This window comes from Protopterus annectens, chromosome 6.part1 (assembly GCF_019279795.1).
Source record: "Protopterus annectens isolate FY-2018-M chromosome 6.part1, PAN1.0, whole genome shotgun sequence".
NCBI classification, from domain to species: Eukaryota; Metazoa; Chordata; order Ceratodontiformes; family Protopteridae; genus Protopterus; species Protopterus annectens.
Window position 1 is genome coordinate 410,708,883 of NC_056738.1, and position 23,306 is coordinate 410,732,188.

Consider the following 23,306-nt stretch of genomic DNA (forward strand, 5'->3'; position numbering starts at 1 on the left):
TTGGGTTATCTGCTTGCAGGTTAGCCCTCAGTCGGCCTGATTAACAAAGTCTTGGGTCCTGCATTGGTTGCTGTCCCTTCTTCCATAACGTCAGGGGTATAAAACATGCAGCCGACGCCATTACATCAGTTTTTCTTGCCCAGATGTCAGGTGCCCCCCAAATGGGGAGCAAATAAAATTAAAAACACAAAAAAATCCAATCCCAAAAGCAAATACACCAAAAGGGCTATTAAGCATAGTGAAAGAAAGTAGAGGTATAGCCAGAGAAAAATAGGGGGCTGGAGGGAGGGTAACCATAACTGCAACAGTGAATACACTTTAACATCTACATTTATGGTAAGTGTGCACAACTGAAATATGTTCTTCGTTTTTCACTGTTGCAGTCATTACATTTGGGTAGATTTCAAAAGCTATGGGTGGGTGGAGGGAATTATATAACATTAGGAGCAGCTATAAGGCCCTGCAGGACAGCAGTTGTAAAGCCAGCTCTGGATTTAGAGAAAAGAGGTAAATGGTAATGTTTGGTGAACGTATGAACTGAGCGCTCCAGGTAGCAACTTCTAGAATGTCCCTGGTAGGAACACCTCTGAGAAAGGCTGTAGAAGTAGATGCAGCCCTGGTGGAATGGGATCTGATCCCCTGGAGGATATTTTTTCCATGGTACATATAGCAGAGACGAATACAATGGCTTATCCATTTGGAAATGGTCTGCTTCGAAACAGCCTTTCCCTCTGCCCCTGTAGCAAATGCCACCGGCAGTTGTTCAGATTTTCTTTGAGATTTTGTCCTGTTTAAGTAAAATCTAAGTTGTCTGTGTACATCCAATGAATGCAGAATCTGCTCCCCCTTGTTCTGTGGATTGGGAAAGAAAGTTGGCAAATGAATGGTCTGATTAAGAGCCACACTGGATACCACCTTAGGCATGAAGGATGGATTGGTCCTGAGAGATACCCTGTCCGCATGAAAAATGATGAAAGGCTCCACAGCCATAAGAGCCTGTAATTCGGAAATCCTTCTAGCTGAAATGACAGCTAAAAGGAAAGCTGTTTTCCAGGAGAGAAATTTTAAGTCTGCAGTAGCAGCTGGCTCGAAAGGAGGGATAATGAGCTTTTCCAATACAAAATGGAGGTCCCAGGCAGGGGTTGGAGCTCTCCTGTGTGGTCTTAAGTTTTTGGCCCCTCTGAGATACTGCTTTAGCAGAGGATGACAGAAGAGGGGAGGTTGTATGCTGTAATGAGCTGAAATGGCCGAGGCATGGATTTTTATGGAAGAAAAGGACAGGCCCTTGTGAAGCCCCTCAGTTAAGTATTGAAAAATCTGAGGAATGTTGGGCACTGCTGTTTATCACTTGAAACTGATTCCAGGCACAGAATCTTTTCCATTTGTCAGCATAAGATTTTCTAGTGCTAGGCCTCCTCACCTCCAAAATGACATCCATCACAGGTTTGCTGAGGGATGCTAATGGTGAATTTAGGTGATTAGCCATGCTGCAAGATTCAAAGTTTGGAGCTGTGTGTGCAGAATTTGATTGTTCTGCTGAGACAGTAAAGTAAGGTGTCTGAGGCTGGTGCCACGGTGGACGGTGTGACATTGCGCAGGAGGGGGTACCAGTGTTGGCGAGGCCAGTCTGGAGCAATCAAAATCATTTTTGGTTTGCCCTGTTTGACTTTTAGTAGAACTTGGGAGAGCAGAAGCAGAGAGAGAAAAGCATAGACTTAGCATCCACTTTCCAGGCTCTTTTGTAATGAGTTCTTGTGCAAAATTTGTCCAACTGATGGATCTTTTTGCCTCACCCCAGAACTATGTCTGGGCGCCCCCATTTGCGTGTCAACATGTTGAAAATCCGTGGTTCCATTTTCCATTTGTGTGGGTCCATGAGATTTCTGCTTAGTTCGTCTGCCAGAGTTATTCGGCTTTCCTGGCAGGAATTGAGCTTGTAGTTGTACTTGATAGGTCAAGGCCGTGTTCCACGATGCCATGGCTAGTCTGCAAAGGGGGCAGGAGTGTGTACCCCCTGCTCGTTTATGTACCACATAATCATGGTGCTGTCTGTCTATCATTAGTTGTCCTGGATGAAGGTAGTCCTTGAAGGCTGTCAGTGCATTCTGTACAGCTAGCATTTCTTTTTGATTGGTATGAAGGTGCATTTGATTTGGGCTCCTTTTGCCCTGAATGCACTTCCCTGCCAGATGTGCCCCCCAAGCATAGTCTGATGCATCTGTAGTTAGGGTTTGGGTGGCAAGGGTGGTGGGAATGCCAGTCCCTTTTTTGGTGGCCTCTGCCCACCATAGGAACTCTAGTTGCAGACAAGGTATGACAGGAATCATTGTTTCCAGGCTGTGACAATGCTGATCCCATAGTCTTTTTAAGTACCAGTTTCCTCATATACAGTCTTGCATATGGAATTAGAAGAATGTAGGAGGCCATGAAACCCAAAGCTTGCAGTATTTGCCTTGCAGAAAGCAGGGTTTTTGTGGCCACCTGTTTGAAGTAAGTCACCAAATGAATTTGCTTCTCTGGTGTAAGAAGAGTCACTTGGGCAGTTGTATTCAAGCTTGCACCCAGGAATGAAATTTTTTGAGAGGGTACCAATTGTGATTTCTTTTCGTTTAGTGTACCCTAGACAAGTTGGAGCCCTTTTTACAAACGCCAGATAGTTTAGAAGAGTATCCTTTTCTGCCCGAATTAGACAACTGTCCATGTATGGATATATCTGAATATTGCTTTGCCTGCAAAATGCAATTACTGGAGCCAGGCACTTTGCAAAGACCCTGGGCGCAGTAGATAAGCCAAAGGCAGTGCAGAGAACTGGTAATGCAAGTAGCCTGCTTTGAAGCGGAGGTATCTTCTGCAAGATTCCCTGATTGGGATATGCAGGTAAGCCTCTTTTAAATCTAGAGTTGCCAACCAGGCATCTTTGCTTAGCATAGGAAGTAATTGGTGAAGAGTCAGCATCTTGAATTTTGGAATGTCCAGAAAGGTGTTTAGAGTAGTTAAGTCCAGAATTGGACGCCATGATTCGTCTTTTCTGGGTACCAGGAAAAGTCTTGAATAGAATTGTCCCTTTTCCTCTTCTGGTACTGGTTGAATAGCCCCCATGCTCATGAGGAAAGTACTTGTTTCTGGGCCTCTGCCCACTGATTTGGGGGCAGGCCTGGCCATCCGTTCGGAATTGGCAACATGTGGAAATGAAATCTGTATCCCTGGGATACTATATTTAAAACCCACTTGTCCTGGGTTATAAGTTGCCAGTTTCTTGCATGAAGAGCCAGTTTCCCCCCAAAGGGGCGGCTAAAAGGTAAGTGCTTGGTAAGTGTAAAGGGAAGTCATTGAGACTGCTTACCATAGGGAGGTGTCCTGTTGTTTCCAGAGTTGAAAGAGGAGGCACCCCATTGTTTTGTTCTGAAAGTCCCTTGTGACTGAAACCTGGAGCCTTTGGAATATCTGGGTTTGACCCGAGTGACTCTGGAAGGAACTGGAAAGGACCAGTTCTTAGTAGGCCAGTGCCTACTAAATCTTGGAAGTTGCACTTGTAAGAAATCCTGCACAGATTGCATAGATTTAGCTTTATCGTCCATCTTTTTTAAAACTTCTTCAGCCTTATTATCAAAGAGACAGTCCTGTTGTAAAGGAGCATCCAACAATTTTGCTTTAACAATATCAGGCAGGTTTTGCTCTTTGAGCCAAGCATGCCTTCTTAGCACAGACACAGCTACAGCAGCCCTACAAGAGGCTTCCAAAGAATCAAAACCACATTGCAAAGTATGTTTTTCAACTTGTTCAGCTGAATGCAATAAATCCTGTAAATCTTTGTTTTACACACATACAGAAATTAACATTTTCTGTTTAAGCAGTCCCATGATATGCTGTTGACATTTTAGCATATGAAATTGACAGTTTAAAGCCCTGATTGCCGAGGTTGCAGAAGTGTAAACCTTCTTATCCCATCTATCCAGAGCCCTGGAATCTCTATCAGAAGGGGTAGGATTTTTAGCAGTAGAAGCCTTAATGCCCTTAGGACCACGAGAAATTGTTTCAGGATCTGCAACAGGATTTTTGAAAGGGAATTTGTGGGAGTCAGGAACCCTGTAGTATCTGTCTGGCTTACAAGGAGCCGGAGGCAGAGAATCAGGAGCCATACTAGATTCTGAAAAAAACATCAACAATGTCTAGAACAGGAGGTATAGCCAAAGGCCTATGCTGAGGAGGAAGAAAAAAATCCGTAAGTCTCTTTTTAGATTCAGAGAAATCCTGACTTTCCCAGTGGAAATGTTCCCTTAAAGTATGTAACGTTCCCCCAAAAGAAAAATCCTCAGGGGGAAGAAGGAATGGAATCTTCTGCAGAGTCCTCATAAGTAATTATAGACAATTCATGTTCATTAGAAGAGTCAGAAGAAATAGAATCCTGTTCAGAAGATTCATAATCAATATCTTGCCTAGGCCTCTTAGAAGGGGGGTTTGGCTAGCCCTGATCAGAGTAATTAAATCTTCAGCCATTTTGATTATTTGTGTTTTAGGCATAGGGGCCTGCACATGCTGCCCAGGCATCTGTTTTTAGGCGTAGGTCGAGATTTTGGCCTTAGTTTTGAAGATGGCGTCGGTCTAATATACAAATCTGTAGGCCTGAAAACACCCTCATAAGCCGGTGCCTGCACAGCGGCTCTGGACCCATCCAAGGTAGAGACATCCGCGAGTTCCATATTTGAAGCATCTTGCGACAACCGTACTCCGAATGGGTATCAGTAGAGGCCTGCGAATCAGAAGTAGCGGGTATCAGGGGCTGCGAAAGCACCTCACTGAGTACTGGCGACTGGCTTAGGAGAAGCGTCGTCGGCAGTTTTGGCCGTCAACGGCCTGTCTGTCTTTTTCTTTGCATTTTTTTTTAGGTATTCAAGTAGTCTGATTGCTAACAGACAACATTTCTGGATAATTAAAGCGTGAGCCAAAACATTTAGAAGCAAAAAAGTACAGTTTTGTACCTACCATAAATGTAGATGTCCGATAGGTATGCATCTGCAGTCATCACATATGGGTTGTCCTGCCTCGGGCAGCCCTTCAGTCGGCCAGATTCCAAAGTCTGGGTCCGGTGTCGGCTGATGCCGCATTTTCCCAGACGTCAGAGCGCCTGGGGTACAAAAGCATCCGCCGCCATCTTCCTCAGTTTTTCTTGCCCCAGATACCAGGTGCCCTCCAAGGAAGGCTAAATTTGGAGAGATGCATTTAAAAATCCAAACATGCACAATAATATAAAAAACAAATACACCATAATAGATCCCCCCAGCTAGCTATTAGAGGGGTAAGTACCCAAGTAATACCACAGAGGGGAAGGAGGGAGGGTAAACCTGACTGCAGATGCATACCTATCGGACATCTACATTTATGGTAGGTACAAAACTGTACTATGTCCTTCAGGGATGCATCTGCAGTCATCACATATGGGTAGAATACCATAGCCAATCTGGGGGTGGAGGAACTATGAAAAGGATGGTGTAGCTAAAATGCCCTGCAGGACTGCCATAGCAAAGCCTGCTCTGGATCTGGAATATAAAGGTAAATTGTAATGCTTGGCAAATGTATGCACGGAGCTCCATTTAGCAGCTTCTAAAATGTCCTTGGTAGCCACCCCTCTTAAGAAGGCTGTGGAGGTGGCTGTGGCTCTCGTGGAATGAGGTCTAATGTTAGTTGGCACAGTTTTTCCATGAAAGGAGTAACAGAAACGAATGCAATTCCCTATCCATTTTGAAATTGTTTGTTTGGAAATTGCTTTTCCTTGTGTACCAGCAGCATATGCTACCAACAGCTGGTCAGTTTTTCTGTAACCTTTAGTTCTGTCCAAGTAGTAGCGCGACTGCCTGTGTATGTCCAGAGTGTGCAGAAGTTTCTCCCCTTTGTTTTGTGGATTTGGGAAGAAGGTAGGTAAATGAATAGCTTGATTTAGTGAAACCCTGGATACCACCTTTGGCATAAATGTAGGATTGGTTCTTAGTGAAACTCTGTCCTGATGAAAAATAAGAAAAGGCTGTACTGCCATAAGGGCCTGTAATTCAGATACTCTTCTTGCTGAGGTTATGGCCAGAAGGAAAGCAGTCTTCCAAGACAGGAACTGTAGTTCTGCAGATGCTGCTGGTTCAAAGGGAGGCAGTGTTAGTTTTTCCAATATGAAGTTAAGGTCCCAAGTAGGTAGAGGTGGTTTCCTTGGAGGATTGATGTTTTTGATTCCTCTTAGAAACTGGCTTAGGAGAGGATGAGAGAAGACAGGCGGATCTATATTGTACTCTGCTGAAATTGCTGAAGCATGTATTTTAATGGAAGAGTAAGACAGACCATTGTGGAACATTTCTGCCAAGTATTCCAGGATATGTGCCATGCTCATCAGTGTTGCATTTAGGCCCTTTGTGGTGTTCCAAATGTGAAATCTTTTCCATTTTGCTGAATATGCCTTTCTTGTGGAAGGCCGTTGAGCTTCCATAATAATATCTTTCACTCTCTGGGATAGCTTGTCCTGAGGAGGAGTCAAGGTATTTTCCAGGCTGTTAGTTGCAAGGTTTTCAGGTTGGGATGCAGAGTCTTGTAATTGTGTTGTGACAGTAACAGTGGCCATAGAGGAAGAGGCCATGGTTTCGTACATGACATGCTCTTTAATAGTGGATACCAGTGCTGTCTTGGCCAGTCCGGAGCTATCAGAATCACCTTTGACTGCTCTGTCCTGATCTTTAGTAAAACCTTGGTCATTAATGCGAGAGGTGGAAATGCTTACACTGTTAGAGTTCTCCAGCTAAAAGAAAGGGCGTCCACTTTCCATGCTTGTGGGTGGTATGTCCTTGAGCAGAATTTCTTCAGTTGATGATTGTGGGGGGAGGCAAAAAGATTTAAGTCCGGTTTCCCCCATGATTGTGTTAGCTGTAGAAAGATGTCTGGGCGCAGCATCCATTCATGTGCATCCATTATGTTTCTGCTTAAGCTGTCCGCCAGTATATTGTCTTTTCCTGGCACAAACTGGGATTGTAGCTGTATATTGAGTTTCAGGGAAAGTTCCCATAGATTCATTGCCAGCCTGCAAAGAGGATAGGAATGGGTGCCTCCTTGCTTGTTTATGTACCATATAACCGTGGTGTTGTCTGTCCTTATTAACAGATGGCCATGATGCAGAAAGGGTTTGAAGGCTTCGACTGCATGTATCACTGCCAGCATTTCCTTTTGGTTTATGTGCATGAGTAGCTCTTGTTGTGTCCATAGACCTTGAATGCATCTTCCCTCCATGTGCGCTCCCCATCCGCGGTCTGAAGCGTCTGTTGTAATGGTTTGGCTGGCTATTGGTTTGCTGAAAGGCAGACCCCTGTTTGACTGGCTTGCTTGAGCCCACCACAGAAATTCCTTTTGAAGGCATGGAATGAGTGGTATCAAGGTTTCCAGGCTGTGACTGTGCTGAGTCCATAAACTCCTTAGGTACCATTGTAGTTTCCTCATATGTAGTCTTGCTTGCGGAATCAGAAGTATGCAAGAAGCCATGTAACCCAGGGCTTGCAGGATTTTCCTTGCTGTCAGCTGGGTTTGTCTTGTCAGATTTTTGAAGTAATCTGGTAGTTGACTTTGTTTTTCTTCTGTAAGGAAGGCCATTTGGGTGGTTGTATCTAGATCTGCACCCAGAAAGGTTATTCTTTGGGATGGAACAAGTCTTGATTTGTGAAAGATGACTGTATATCCCAAGGCCTGAAGTAGGTGAATGGCATAATTCAAGTGTTTTACCAAAGTTTGTTTGCTGTCCGCTTTTATTAGGCAGTCGTCCAGATATGGGTATATTTGCATCCCCTGAAGTCTGCAGTGTGCAATTACTGATGCCAGGCATTTCGTGAATACTCTGGGCGCAGTAGATAAGCCAAAGGGCAATGCTGAGAATTGATAATGCTCTGACCCTGCAAGAAATCTGAGGTGTCTTCTGCAACTTTGTCTGATAGGGACATGCAGGTATGCCTCCTTGAGGTCTAGAGTTACCAGCCAAGACCCCTTGCCCAGCATGGGAAGGAGCTGCTGTAGAGTCAGCATTTTGAACTTTGGTACAATGAGATAAGTGCGGACAAGTAGAGAATAGGCCTCCATTGTTTTTCTTTTCTTGGAACAAGGAATAGTCTTGAATAAAATCCTTGGCCTTGTTCTGAGAGAGGAACTTTTTCTATAGCTTTCATTTGCATTAAGCTGGAAATTTGTTTCAAAGCCTCTGCCCTTTGATTCTGTGGCAGGTCTGGCATGCCCTTTCTTTTTGGTAATGTGTGGAAATGGATCCTGTATCCTTTGTCTATTATTTGTAGTGTCCATTTGTCCCTTGTAATACTGTGCCAATTTTCTGAAAATAAAGAAAGCTTTCCGCCCAAGGGTGCTTCCAATTGAGCCCTGGTTGGCGGTGTCAAGGTAAAGTCATTGAGCCTGTCCTTGTGCAGCAGTTGAAGGTCCTGCATTACCTCTCTGGTTGGGAGGCTGCCATTGACGTCCTCTGTAGGAGCCTCTAGCTTGCCCTCTACCTCTGGCACGCCTGTTCTTGCCTCTCTGAAATCTCTCTGTGTCTGGAAAGGACCAATTCTTGGAAGGCCAATTCCTGCTGAATCTAGGCGGCTGTACTTGGAGAAAATCTTTGACTGACTGTACTGATTTTGCTTTTTCTTCAAATTTCTTTAGGACCTCCTGAGCCGTGGAGCCAAATAACTTTTGCTTTTCCAGTGGGGCATCTAGCAGCTTTGCTTTAACATGGTCTGGCAGAGATTGTTCCTTCAGCCAAGCATGCCTACGTGTGACTGCACCAGTCATAGCTGACCTACATGAAGCTTCCAATGCATCATAACCACATTGCAAGAAATGGTTGCTAACCTGCTGAGAGTTATGTACCAGATCCTGAAGTGACTTGCGGTCTAGGGGGTCAGGTGAAGACAGTTTTTTATGCAATTCATCTAACAAATACTCTTGGTACTGTATCATATGAAATTGACAATTTAATGCCCTCATAGAAAGAGTAGCAGAAGTATACACTTTTTTGCCCCATCTCTCTAAATCTCTGGACTCCCTTTCAGAAGGGAGAGGATTTTTAGCAGTGGCAGCTGCAACCCCTTTTGGGCCCTGGGAAATAGTTTCTGGATCTGCGGAGTGGGCCTTGTAAAGGTAAAGATGCGAGTCCGGGAGCCTGTAGTACCTATCGGGTTTGGCAGAAGCCGGAGGAAGAGAATCAGGGGTTGTGCTAGAGTCAGAATACACATCATCAATGACATTCAAAACAGGAGGAATAGCTAAAGGCCTATGCTGAGGTAAATGTAAAAAGGTCCTTAATCTTTTCCTGGAATCAGAGAATTCCTGGCCCTGCCATTGGAAATGCTCTCTCATGGAGTGTAGTGTCTCACCAAAGGAAAACTCTTCAAGAGGGGAGGCCGAGGGAATAGATTCCTCTGCATCAGAATCCTCGTAGGCCGAATAAGCCTCCTCCTGGTGGTCCGAGAGAGTAGAGCCATCAGAGGCCTCATCTGAGGAGTGTGGATCAGAGGGATCAACCCTGAGTCTTTTGTCTGGAGGAGGTTGAGAGCCCCTGTCCGGATGAGGTTGAGAGCCCCTAATTAAGGAGATGAGATCCTCTGCTAAGCTTAGAATTTGTGATCCAGTAGAGGGCCCCTGAGGGATAACCTTGGGAGGCAAAGCTTTAGAAAGTTTAGCAGCTTTAGCCCTGGAGAAAGCCTTAATGGACATGGATGCAGGAGGCCTGGCTGCACCACGTGCTGGTGTAGATTTGTCTGAAGGAATGGTGTCGGAAGGTTCCAGGACACCAGTTTCTGTTGGTAATTCAATAAGACTCGGCCGGGGCCTCCGAGACAGAGGTAGCTGGTTGAACGGTTTCTGAAATTGGAAGTACCAAGGACTCTGTTTCAGCCGAGACAGAGACACTCGCGGTAGGCCTTGCCGTGGTTTCAGCCGAAACCACGGTCCGCGTGTGTCGGTCCTTGTCCTTCCGTTTAACTAAATGCGAAGCTGGAGTCTCCGGCGGCATCTTATACGAGAAACTAGCCCCAAAGAATTCCTCTGCAAACTCCGCCCGACGTCTAAGAGTGCATCGGTTGAAGGAAGCACAGGCTGAACAGGCCGAGACGTCGTGGTCTGGGCCTAGGCAGGGGAGGCAGTAAGAGTGGAAATCCTTATGAGGTATTTGCTTCCCACAAGTCAAACAATTATTAACTTTATCTGACATTGGCTGAGGCAAGAAAGAGTCCCCAACGGGGTACTTAGCTTTTTGAAGTCTTCGGTAGCTGAATTACAGGAGCTGGCCGACTGGCACTTGCGAACTGCTTCTGCTTCGGGCACCACGCGGCAAGAAAGACTGGGGAAGATGGCGTTGGCGGATGCTTTTGTACCCCAGGCGCTCTGACGTCGGGGAAAATGCGACATCAGCCGACGCCAGACCCAGACTTTGGAATCCGGCCGACCGAAGGGCTGCCCGAGGCAGGACAATCCATATGTGATGACTGCAGATGCATCCTTGAAGGACATCGTACAGACATTTGATAGTGCGTTGATTAAATAAAGCACAAAACCGAGAGTAAGGAACGTTGTGGTCAGGGCCTAGGCAAGGAATACAGTACAAATGAAAATCCTTATGCGGTATTTACTTCCCACAAGTAATGCAATTTAACTTTTACTGACATCGGTTTAGAGCAAGAAAAAGTTTCCCCAATGGGGTACGTAGTTTTTTAGCTGAAGACTTCAGATCTGAAACTTGAAAACGAAAATTTCTGGAGTCGGCAGACCGACTTGCGAACTGCTTCTGCTTCGGGCACAGCGTGGCAAGAAAGCCTGATGTAATGACGTCGGCTGCATGTTTTATACCCCTGACGACCTGACGTCATGGAAGAAGGGACAGCAACCGACGCAGGACCCAAGACTTTGTTAATCAGGCCGACCGAGGGCAACCTGTCAGCAGATTACCCAAATGTAATGACTGCAACAGTGAAACATGAACATCAGTCAAGATACCGTCTCCATATGTCAATCTCCACCAGATATATATTATGTGAAGAATCATAAATCAATTGTTGTTCCACAAAGGCCATAAACAAATCAGCATAAAAAGGGGCAAAAGAAGCCCCTATAGCACTACCTTGCAATTGCCAAAAGCATCTGCCATGATCGTAGAAAATGTTTTTATTGAGTACATGTTCTGCTAGGCAAACAAGGAAGGTATTGAGCCTAGGTGGATATAATTCAGATCCATCTAGCCAATATTGTAAAGCCTGCAATCCTGCCCAGTGGGGAATGTTGGTGCATAACAATTGCATCGAGAGTAGATAGTAACCAATCAGGTTCTAACTACATGTCAAGAATGATATGCAAACATTCCATGGTATCCTGTATTCAAGATCTCACACATTTTAACAAAGGCTTTAGATATTTGGTTAAAAACTGGGAGAGTGGTTCAGTAAGTGAACCCCTCTCAGAAACAATTGGCCTACCAGGTGGGTTTTCTAAACTCTTCTGAATTTTTGGTAATAGACATTGGTTACAAGGGTCGGGATACCATCAAATGATGCAAGTCTGAATTAGTAATGATCCCTTCTTCTCTAGCATCACGGAGAAATTCATCAATTTCTTGTTTGAACCTATGAAATGGGTCCAAAGGCATAATATACATGTAGTAATGGCCATCGTTAAGCTGCCATTCGGCTTCCCCATGATACCTGACCCAATCCATCACTATCACAGCCTCACCCTTATCTGCTGGTAAAATAACTTTTTATTCTGAAGGTTCAATACCACCTACTGTTCAATCTCTGAGACATTAGCCAAAATGCCAGATTCTTTGAAAATGTACATCTTTGAGAACACTATTCTGAGACATAAAAACATTATGATACATAGGGGGCATGACTGTAGACTTATGAAATTTAAATGAACTATCGCCCCAGCAGCTGGACCAGAATCAAAGTGCAATCTTAAATTCAATAAATGGCAAAAGGAAACAATATCCTTGGCAAAAGAATCCTCTGGGACAAAAGCCAGGTACAAAATTGAAGCCTTTATTTAGTACTTGTATATCATCCTGAGATAATGGTGTAGATGAAATATTCAACACATTTTCAACATTTATTTCTGTACCATGATCTTGAGTAACATTTCTACAACGGCCACCTGGCCTGTGTTTTCTACCTTCCCCAAGTGGTTTAACTGTAAAGGTTCATCCAAATAGCTACGTTTCAGAATTGGGGGGGGGGGGGGATGAGTGCGATGCATATCTGAATCCGTAACAGCAGGATGAATCCTCTCCTGATGTACCACTCTGGGGTGTTCTTAATTTAAGGACAGAGACTTGGGTCTTTTCCTCTTAAAGGTTTTTTTTTTTTATCCAAGTTACCAAATTTAAACATTCTTAGTTGATCCAAAGGGTTTACACCTTTTTGGTAGTCTCCCATATCTCTTAAATTTATGCATTTTCTTTTCTTTCAGCTGTTTTTCCAAAAATCAATAAATCTTTACTAAGTTGGTTCAAACAAGAGGTATAGCATTACTGTCCTTCATATTTCTTAGTTTCTTCACAAACTGCTGCCACCGCCAAAATGCATCGGTCGATGTACCTTTCATAATAAGATGTTAGTGCATCCACAAAGCTCATAGATGCTCTCTCTTGGGCAAGAGCCCATTGTTCTGATAGTTCCTCACCTATATTAGCAACTAGTGGATGAATTTTAACCCCAAGACCCCTTGGTGAGCCCCCCTTAGCCTGATATGCCTTAAGCAATTTTAAATGCCAGACATTTGTCCTTGTGTGTGCATGCTTTTGGTTACTTATGAAAAATGGAGATGCAATGCTACTTGGCTCATCCAGATTAGATGCGTCATTTGTGCCGATATTTGCCCCCAATACAAATACTCCCAAATCATCTGTATGCTGAGAGTCCTTGCAAAATCTTGCTGAGATGCATAGTTTGTGTGACTAGTCCAGGTCTATCCCCTAATAATGGTGATGATGTTAATAAGAAATTTAGCTCAAAACAGTAAATAGTAAAAACATCTCCCAAAAGAACATATATATGTAACCACAAACTAATATTATGGGGATAACCCAAATTAAATCAGTTTGTTAACACAAACCAACGATATAAGGATACAGCAAAAAAAAAAAAAAAAAAATCAAAAATTACAAAAAAGACATCACAGTAGAACAAAGAGTGTAGCTAATCGCACACAAGTGTGCTTATTTTGTTTGTATACAACATACTACATCAGGTACAGTCCTACATGTAAAAAAACAAAAGATCACAGTCAGATAAAGAATAGCAGCAGCCCCTATATAAACACCTTCAAAAATTGCAGTTGTCAATAAGACACTAAAAACTGGCGTCTGTGTAATGCTACAGCCCCCAAAAAGTACAGTTTTGTACCTACCATAAATGTAGATGTTCGAGGATCCACATTGCTGCAGTCCTAACTATTGGGTAGTCCGCTGTACCAGTCGGCCCGAATACCAAAGTATATGGCTGACGTCGGTCAAGGCGCATTAGTCTGACGTCAGGACGTCAGGGTACTAATGCGCATGACCGGCGTCATATCCTCAGTCTTTTCTTGCCCCAGATGTCAGAAGACCCTAAAAAGACAAGGCCAAAACCAAAAACACCAAACACTCCTGCACCAAAAATATGTACAATATATACAAAATTACAAGAGTATAACCTCACCCACACAACCACCCCTAAACACAGAGGGGAAGGAGGGAGGGTAAATTGGACTGCAGCAATGTGGATCCTCGAACATCTACATTTATGGTAGGTACAAAACTGTACTATGTTCTTCATTCCACATTGCTGCAGTCCTAACTATTGGGTAGAATCCCAAAGCAGAGGTAAGGGAGGCTGGCAAATCATAAGGAAGCAGGAGCTGTCAACATGCCTTGCAAAATAGCTGTGGCAAAACCAGCCCTAGATTTAGAGTAGAGAGGAAGGTGGTAATGCTTAGAGAAAGTATGCACTGAACTCCAAGTAGCTGCCTCCAAAATATCCTTAGTTGCCACCCCCCTTAGAAATGCTGTTGAAGTGGCAGTAGCCCTAGTGGAATGAGGCCTAATCCCAGCTGGAATCTCCTTGCCATGATGGGAATAACAAAATGCAATGCAAAACCCAATCCACTTAGAAATAGTTTGTTTTGACACAGGCTTGCCCTGAGAACTCAAAGCAAAAGAAACAAACAACTGCTGAGACTGCCTAAAATCCTTGGTCCTGCTTAAATAATAACGCAACTGCCTGTGTACATCTAAAGTGTGCAAAATCTTTTCCCCCTTATTTTGGGGATCTGCATAGAAAGTAGGCAAATGAATAGTTTGGTTTAAAGCCACACTAGAAACCACCTTAGGCATAAAAGAAGGATTAGTACGTAATGATACCCTATCCTTATGGAAAATCAAAAAAGGCTCCACCGCCATAAGGGCCTGCAATTCAGAAACCCTTCTTGCAGAAGAAATGGCCAACAAAAAAGCAGTCTTCCATGACAAGTATTACAATTCAGCAGTAGCCGCAGGCTCAAAAGGTTGTAGAGTAAGTTTCTCCAACACAAAATTGAGATCCCAAGCAGGAGTAGGAGCTCTCTGGGGTCTTATATTCTTTGCCCCTCTAAGAAATTGCTTGAACAAAGGATGCGAAAACAATGGTGGGTCACAATCATAGTGAGCTGAAATTGCTGCAGCATGAATCTTAATGGGAGAGAAAGACAAACCTTTGTCTAATAACTCAGTAAGATATTGAAGAGCCACACTCAAATTAGGCTCAGAAATCTCCAAATTCTTTGCTGCACTCCAAAATAAAAATCTCTTCCATTTTTCTGCGTACACTTTCCTAGTACTAGGTCTTCTGGCTTCCATAATCACATTTAAAACTTGTTGAGGAAGTTGAGACCTGCTGTGTTTCAAAACAGAATATGCCAGGCTGTTAGATGAAGAGAGTGAAGCTTGACATTGAGCAGGTGACCATCCCTCTGAGACAACAGGTGTGGAATCAATGGTAAAGGCCATGGAGGCTTCCTTACCAAACTCCTCAGTAATGGGTACCAGTGTTGCCGAGGCCAATCTGGAGCTATTAAAATCATCCTTGGCATGTCTTGTCTGACCTTTAGGAGCACCTTTGGGAGAAGAGGCAGAGGTGGAAAGGCATACACATGAAGATTTTTCCAACTGAAAGAAAGAGCATCCACTTTCCAAGCTGTGTGATGAAACCTCTTTGTGCAAAACTTTGGCAGCTGGTGGTTTAGTGGAGAAGCGAACAGATCTATGTCTGGAGTTCCCCATGACACTGTCAATTTCGAAATACATGAAGATCCAGTTTCCACTGTGGGGATCCATGATTTGTCTGCTTAACACATCTGCTAAGGAGTTCTGTGCTCCCGGCAGAAACCTTGCCTGAAGAGTTAGTTGCAAGCTGAGCGCAGTCTCCCATAAAATCATTGCTTGCCTGCACAACGGGTAAGAATGTGTTCCCCCTTGTTTGTTGATGTACCACATGACAGTTGTGTTGTCTGTTAGAATCAACACCTGCCCTGGAAGAAGTAACTCCTTGAAAGCCATTAATGCAAACTGGACTGCTAACATCTCCTTCATGTTGATATGTAGATGCTGTAGTCTGGCTGGCCACTTGTCTTGTATCCACTTTCCATTTAGATGAGCTCCCCAAGCAATGTCAGAGGCATCTGTCGTGAGAATCTGACTCGCCTCTGGCCGGGTCACAGAGAGTCCCTTGTTTAGGTGACATTCCTAAGCCCACCACAAAAATTCCTGTTGAATGCAAGGTATTATTTGAATGACAGTGTCCAAATCCTGGCAGTGCTGTGTCCATACATTTTTGAGATACCATTGCAGCTTCCTCATATGCAGTTTGGCATTGGGAAGCACCAGAATACAAGATGCCATGAACCCTAAGGCTTGAAGGACTGTCCTTGCAGTCAGCCCGGACTGAAGAGATAGTTGGTGGAAGTAAATGGAAAGATTCTTTTGTTTGTCCGGGGTTAAAAAGGCCATCTGGGCTGCTGTATTCAGTCTCACACCCAGAAAGCACATGTCTTGAGAGGGTACTAGACTGGACTTTATTTCGTTCACAGAATACCCTAGGCATCTTAGCACTGCTATCACATATTCCAAATGCTGTAAAAGGTCTTCCTTTTCTTGAGCCAGAATCAGGCAGTCGTCCAAGTAAGGATAGATTTGAATTCCTTTTAGCCTGAAGTAAGCTATCACTGGAGCCAGAACCTTTGTGAATACTGCCAAAGGGCAATGCAGAGAACTGATAATGGGAATTTCCAGCTCGAAAACGCAGATACTTCCTGCAACTTATTATAGGCACATGAAGGTAAGCCTCCTTGAGATCTAGAGTTACCATCCAGTGATCTTTGCCCAGCAGAGGTAAAAGCTGTTGTAACGTCAACATTTTGAACTTGGGAATGTCCAGATAAGTGTTGAGGATAGATAAATCCAAAATTGGTCTCCATGTGTTCCCCTTCTTTGGTACTAGGAACAGGCGAGAATAAAATCCTAGGCCCCTTTCTGGCACAGGAACTGGCTGAATGGCCCCTATTTGGAGTAACAGAGAAATTTGCTTGTGAGCCTCTTTTCTTTGCAGAGGAGGAATGTCTGGCATGCCTTTGAAAGGAGGCAAGGTATGGAAATAAAACCTGTAACCGTGGTGAATGATATCCAAAACCCATCTGTCTTGGGTAATTAAATCCCAATTTTCTTTGAAAAGAGCCAACCTTCCTCCCAAAGGTGCTGCCAGGCGAGAACGCACTGGCAGCTGAAAAGGCAGGTCATTGGGTCTGTTTACGAAAGGACTGACCCCTGCCCTCACCAGAAGTCTGAGCAGGTGAACTCCCTGTTCTAGGCCTAAAAGAACCTTGAGCTCTGCCCCTACCACGCCTAGACCTACCCCTAGACTGGGAATCATAAGCAGGATATGTCCATCCCTTAGTAGGCCAATTTCTACTAAACTTGGAGGCTGCACCTGCAAAAATCTTCAACAGTTTGCATAGACTTAGCCTTGTCCTCCATTTTCTTTAAAACTGCTTCCACAGGCGAACCAAACAACACGTCAGACTGTAAAGGAGCATCCAAAATCCTTGTCTTAACATGCTCAGCTAAATTCTGATCCCTCAACCAGGCGTGCCTCGAAGAACAGAACCAGTGGCAGCCACCCTCGAGGAGGCCTGCACAGCATCAAAACCACATTGCAAGGAATGCTTACCCACCTGTTCAGACACATGAACTAAATCCTGCAACTCTTTACACTCAATACCTTCCGCCAGAGCATCCACCTTAGACTTCAATTGTGAAAGGCGATAATTTTGATATTTTAACATGTGAAACTGGCAATTCAACGCCCTCATGGCTAAAGTGGAAGAAGTATACACTTTCTTTCCCCATCTATCCAAAGCCCTTGCCTCTTTATCAGGAGGAACAGGATTTTTAACAACAGAAGCCTTAACACCTTTAGGCCCCTGAGAGACCGTTTCCGGGTCTGCCCTAGGACTCTTAAAAAGATACTTATGAGCTTCAGGCACCCTATAGTACCTATCCGGTTTAACTGGGGCAGGAGGCAAAGAATCAGGGTTCAGGGAAGCCTCTGCAAAAACATCTTCCACCACATTCAGAACAGGAGGTATAGCTAAAGGCCTATGCTGGGGTAAAAACAAGAATTCCCTAAGCCTCTTCCTGGAATCAGAGAAATCTTGACCCTCCCATTTAAAATGCTCCCTCATGGAATGCAGAGTCTCTGAAAATGAAAAATCCTCAGGAGGAGAAGCTGAAGGAGTAGAATCATCCACATCAGAATCAGAATAAGGAGGATACTCCTGCAAGTCTTCAGCCAAGACTCAGAAGCCTCGAACACTGCTCAAAACTCTCAAACTCAGGTTCCACCCTAGGCCTCTTATCAGGAGGTGGCATAGAACCTCTAATCATAGTAATCAAATCCTCTGCCATTTTAAGCATATGTTTCTTAGGCAAAGATCCTGAAGAGCTAGGAGAAACCCCCACTGAATTTAAACCTGGCCTGCCTCTCAAAGAAGCCTTGGAAACAGAAGGGGAGGTTCTAACCACCTTAGGAAGAGAGGGAAGAACAGCCACCTGAGAAGCCCCTTCAGCCTGGCCTACCTCCTGAGAGGACACATCCTGTAACAGTAAAGTCTCTCCCTGAGACTCCAAAGAAACTCCTGGCAGAACCTCCGGCTCCACTGAGCCTTCTAAAGAACCGACGTCTGGGACTGCCGGTTCTTCCACTCTAGACTTTGCTGCTTTGTCCTTGCGCTTTTTGGATTTAGCGGCGCCGGAGCATCCGGCGGCATTTTATAATTACAACGCTTCCCAAAACTAACCTGGCACAGTCTAACCTTCTCTTAATAGTGCGTTTGTTAAATCTAGCACAAGAGCGCATCCAACAACGCCGTGCTCAGGCCCTAAACAAGGTATACACAAGGTATGGTAATCCCTATGAGGTATCTGTTTCCCACAAGAAATACAGTTATTCACTTTTTCTGACATCCGGTTAAATACTGAGGCAAGAAAAAACCAAAATATTCCCCAACGGGGTATTTAGCCAACTTTGATTCGGTCTGAAACTCCGACTTCAGAAAATTTCAGAACGCCAACCTGCACTCGCAAAACTGCTTCTGCATCGGACCATGCGGCAAAAAAGACTGAGGATATGACGTCGGTCATGCGCATTAGTACCCTGACGTCAGACTAATGCGCCTTGACCGACGTCAGCCATATACTTTGGTATTCGGGCCGACTGGGACAGCGGACTACCCAATAGTTAGGACTGCAGCAATGTGGAATGAAGAACATCGCAATTCAGTAATGTATAGCACTTAATATATATCGATATATAAAAAAACAAAAAAAATATGAAATAGCGTACATAAAGGGACAATACCACCTCTTACACGTGCCAAAGTATATAAGCATATGTGCCCACTGTAAATATATTTGAAAACCAATAAGCCACTGATGTCCAAACCACTGTATGAATCTACAACATTACAGTGCTACGTTCCCCTATACAAGTAAAAATATTAAATGTAAACACATTTGCAACTACATATAAAGGACCGGACAGCAACGTAGACATGAAAGGTACAGTTGTGTACACTTACCATAAATGTATATGTTAAGAGTGTATTCACTGTTGCCGTCCTAGCTAATGGGTTATCCGGCTCCCAGTATCCCTTGATCGGCTAGAATACCAAAGGTAAGTAAATATGACGTCGGCGGTTGTAAAGGACGTCAGGACGTCCGATACAAAAGGAGGCAGCTGACATCACTTCCTCAGTCTTTCTTGCCAGAACAGTCAGAAGCACCCAGAAACCAGGCTTAAACCAAAAACAAATTTTGACAAATATCAAATTTAGCCTGTACCTTAGGAAAAGAGAATAGGAGAGGACAAAAAATGGGGGGAAGGAGGGAGGGAAAACAGGACTGCAACACTGAATACACTAACATCTACATTTATGGTAAGTGCACACAGCTGTACTATGTTCATCATGTTTCACTGTTGCAGTCCTAACTAATGGGTTGATCACCAAAGCCCAGAGAAAAGGGAGGAGGAACCAACAGAATCAAGGGTTGGAGATAATGCCCTGCAGAACAACAGTGGCAAACCCTGCCCTGGCTCTGGAAAACAAAAGCAAATTATAATGCTTTGTGAAAGTGTGAACAGAAGACCATGTGGCAGCCTCAAAAATATTTTTAGTAGGGACACCCCTAAAAAAGGCTGCAGAAGTGGAAGCTGCTCTAGTTGAGTGGGTCCTAACCCCTTGAGGAAGGACCTTGCCATGAATGGAATCACAAAAAGTAATGCAATGTACAATCCACTTAGAAATGGTTTGCTTAGAAACAGCCTTGCCCTGGGCTCCAGGGGCAAAACTGACCAGTAGCTGTGCTGATTTCCGAATGTCTTTAGTCCTGTCCAGGTAAATCCTAAGCTGTCTGTGCACATCAAGAGAAGGTAGGATCCTTTCACCTCTATTTCGAGGATTAGGAAAGTGTGGGTTGGTTCTCAGAGAGACCCTATCTATATGGAAAATAAGAAAAGGCTCCACAGCCATCAAAGCTTGCAGCTCCGAAACCCTCATGCTGAAGTTATAGCCAAGAGGAAGGCAGTCTTCCCAAGAGAGAAACTTTAAATCCACAGTGGCAGCTGGCTCAAAAGGAGGAATAGTGAGTTTCTCCAGAACAAAATTAAGATCCCAGGCTGGAGTAGGTGCCCTTCTGGGAGGTTTTAAGTTGCAAGCACCTCTGAGAAACATTTGCATTACGGTACGAGAGAAAATGAGTTGCTCAAAAGAACAGTGAGCAGAAATGGCTGAAGCATGGATCTTGACAGAGGAAAAAGAAAAACACCCTGAAGCAAATCAGTCAGGTATTCCAGGATAAAAGGAAGGGTAGGCTGAGAAGAAGATTCCCCTCTAGCCTGCATCCAATGAGAGAATCTTTCCCATTTGCCAGCGTAGGACTTCCTAGTGCCGCCTGGCCTCCCTCAGCACGTCAACCACGGGAAAGGGAAGAAAAGGATGGAGTCATACAACGAGTCATGCTGTCAAATGGAGAGACTGAAGATGAGGATGTAGAATGTTTCCCCCTTCCTGAACCAAAAGACCTGGCTTCAGAGGAAGATGCCAAGAAGGAAATTTGGAGAGACTGCGAAGCAATGTATACCAACACTGTCTGGGCCAGTCCGGAGTTATGAGAATAGTCCTTGGTCTTTCGTCCCTGATCTTCAATAATTCTCTGGGAAGAAGAGAAAGAGGAGGGAAGGCATAAACTGACAGCAACGTCCAAGGGAAGGACAGAGCATCCACTTTCCAGGCTCTGCTGCGATTCTGTTGCGTGCAAAAAAGAGGTAGAAAATTGTTGTCTGGGGAGGAGAAAAGATCACCTGAGGTGTGCCCCAATGTTGAATGATGCTGTGAAAGACTGCTCTGTTCAGCTGCCACTCGTGAGGAGCCAGGGTTTGTCTGCTCAACTGGTCTGTCAAAACATTGAGCCTTCCTGGAAAAAACTGAGCTCGGAGATGCAGACCCAGGGATGCTGCTATGGACCAGAGACTCATGCTCTGCCTGTACAGGCGGTAAGAAAGCATCCCTGCCTGCTTGTTGATGTACCACATGACTGTGGTGGTGTCTGCCCTGACAAGCAGGGTTCCTGGAGAAAGAAGATGCTGAAAGCTAGTAAGGCCTGCTGAACTGCTATCAACTTCTTCATATTTATGTGCAGTTGCATTTGCTGGGCATTCCAACATCCCTGTATGCATCTGCCAAGCAGGTGAGCTCCCCAGGCATAGTCCGATGAGTCTGTGGTAAGAACTTGAGTGGCAGGAGGTGGGCAAAAAGGCATGCCTGTGTTTTGTAGACAGGCTGTTGCCCACCATAGAAACTCTTGTCTGCAGAGATAGAAGCAGAGGAATCATCATATCCAGGTCCTGTGTGTCGACAACAAACGTTCTTGAGGTACCACTGCAATTTCCTCATATGCAGTCTTGCATATGGAATCATGAGAATGCAAGAGGCCATGTATCCCAGAGCTTGGATGTATTTCCTTGCAGGGAGCTGGGACAGGCTTGCCAAGCCCTTGAAGTAAACTGAAAGAGTGGTCTGCTTCTCCTGGGTGAGATATATCTGGGTGGCTGTGTTCAGACTCGCTCCCAGGAATGTTATCTCCTTGGATGGCACCATTTTTGATTTTTTCCCTCGTTGAGAGTGTAACCCAGGGAAGAGAGAAGAGTCTTTAGAAATTCTAGATCCTTTAACAGCTGTTCCTGACAATTTGCTCGAATTAGACTGTCGCCCAAGTATGGATAAATCTGAATTTTCCTCTGCCTGCAAAAAGCAATAACTGCAGCCAGGCACTTTGTGAAAACTCTGGGAGCAGCAGATAAGCCAAAGGGCAGCGAAGAGAATTGGTAATGTTACTTCCCCATCCTGAAACGAAGGTATTTGCCTGCAACTTTCCCTGATAGGGATGTGCAGATAAGCTTCTTTGAGATCCAAGGTTCCCAGCCAGGAATCCTTTCTAACATTGGTAGCAACTGATGCAAAGTGAGCATTTTGAACTTTGAAATTACCAAAAAAGTTCAGAATGGATAGATCTAGGATAGGATGCCAGGCGTCTCCTTTTTTTGGAACTAGGAAAAGTCTGGAGTAGAAACCCTGGCCTACCAACTGAGCAGGAACCGATTCTATTGCTCCCAGACGAAACAGACAAAATTTGTTTTTCTACTTCTGCCCTTGGCTATGGAGGAGCGTCTGGGAATCCTTTGGGAACTGGAAAGGTGTGGAAAAACTCGTGCCCTAGGGATACAGTTCTGAGTACCTTTGTAGTCCGTGATAGTGGCCCAGACATTTGCAAAAAGGGCCAACCTTCCCCCTAAAAGCCTCTCCAGGCAGGCAAGCACAGGCAGAAGCTGGATAAAGTCATTGAGTGTGTTTAGATGGAGATGTAGGCTTAGAACTTCACTCCTTGGAAGAGGAAGCTTGCCAACACTTAGACCTTTGAGGGGTAGCCACCTGTCCACTAGAAGATTTGTAACCTCTAGTCCTACAACGGCTGTCTGCTGGTACCAGGAAACATCCAACTCTTAGAAAGCTAATTCCCAATAAAGAGAAGAGGTTGAACTTTCAGAAAATCCCTAACAGTTAGCATAGACTTGACCTTATCCACCATCTTCTTGAACACTTCCTCTGCTTTCTTGCCAAAAGAGAGACTGTCCTTATGCAAAGGTAGATCTGAAAGCTTAGCCTTGACAGGCTCTGGTAGGGGTTGTACCCTGAGCCAAGTGTGCCTTCTGATAACAGATCCAGTAGCTGTAGCCCTGCAGGAGGCCTCTAGAATGTCAAAACCACAATGTAAAGAATGTTTATTGACAAGACTGGCAGAATTCAGCAAATCCTGCATATCCTTACTCTCTGCCAAAAGAGGCACACTTCCTATCCTAGACTTAATAGCCTCCAAGGTGTGCTGCTGGTACTTCAGCATATGAAAAAGACAATTAGTAGACCTAATAGCAAGAGTAAATAAACTTTTTTACCCCACCTATCTAGATTCCCTGTCAGAGAGAACAGGAGTTTTGGTAACGGTGGCCTTCACTCCTTTAGGGCCTTGAGAAATAACCTCTGGATCAGCCAATGGATTTCTGAAAAGAAACGGACGAGAATCAGGGACTCTATAGTACCGGTCAGGTTTCCTGGGAGCAGGAGGAACTGAATTTGGAGTCAAGGAATTTTCCAGAAAAACAACCACTTCCCAACACTGGGGGAAT

General features: G+C 44.5%; 1 protein-coding gene across 1 annotated transcript in view; it reads right to left on the bottom strand.

Moving 5' to 3' along the window:
- Positions 1-23,306, bottom strand: part of LOC122805303 (pre-mRNA-processing factor 39-like) — a 1,105,266-nt gene that overhangs the window by 557,019 nt on the left and 524,941 nt on the right. The window lies entirely within an intron of this gene.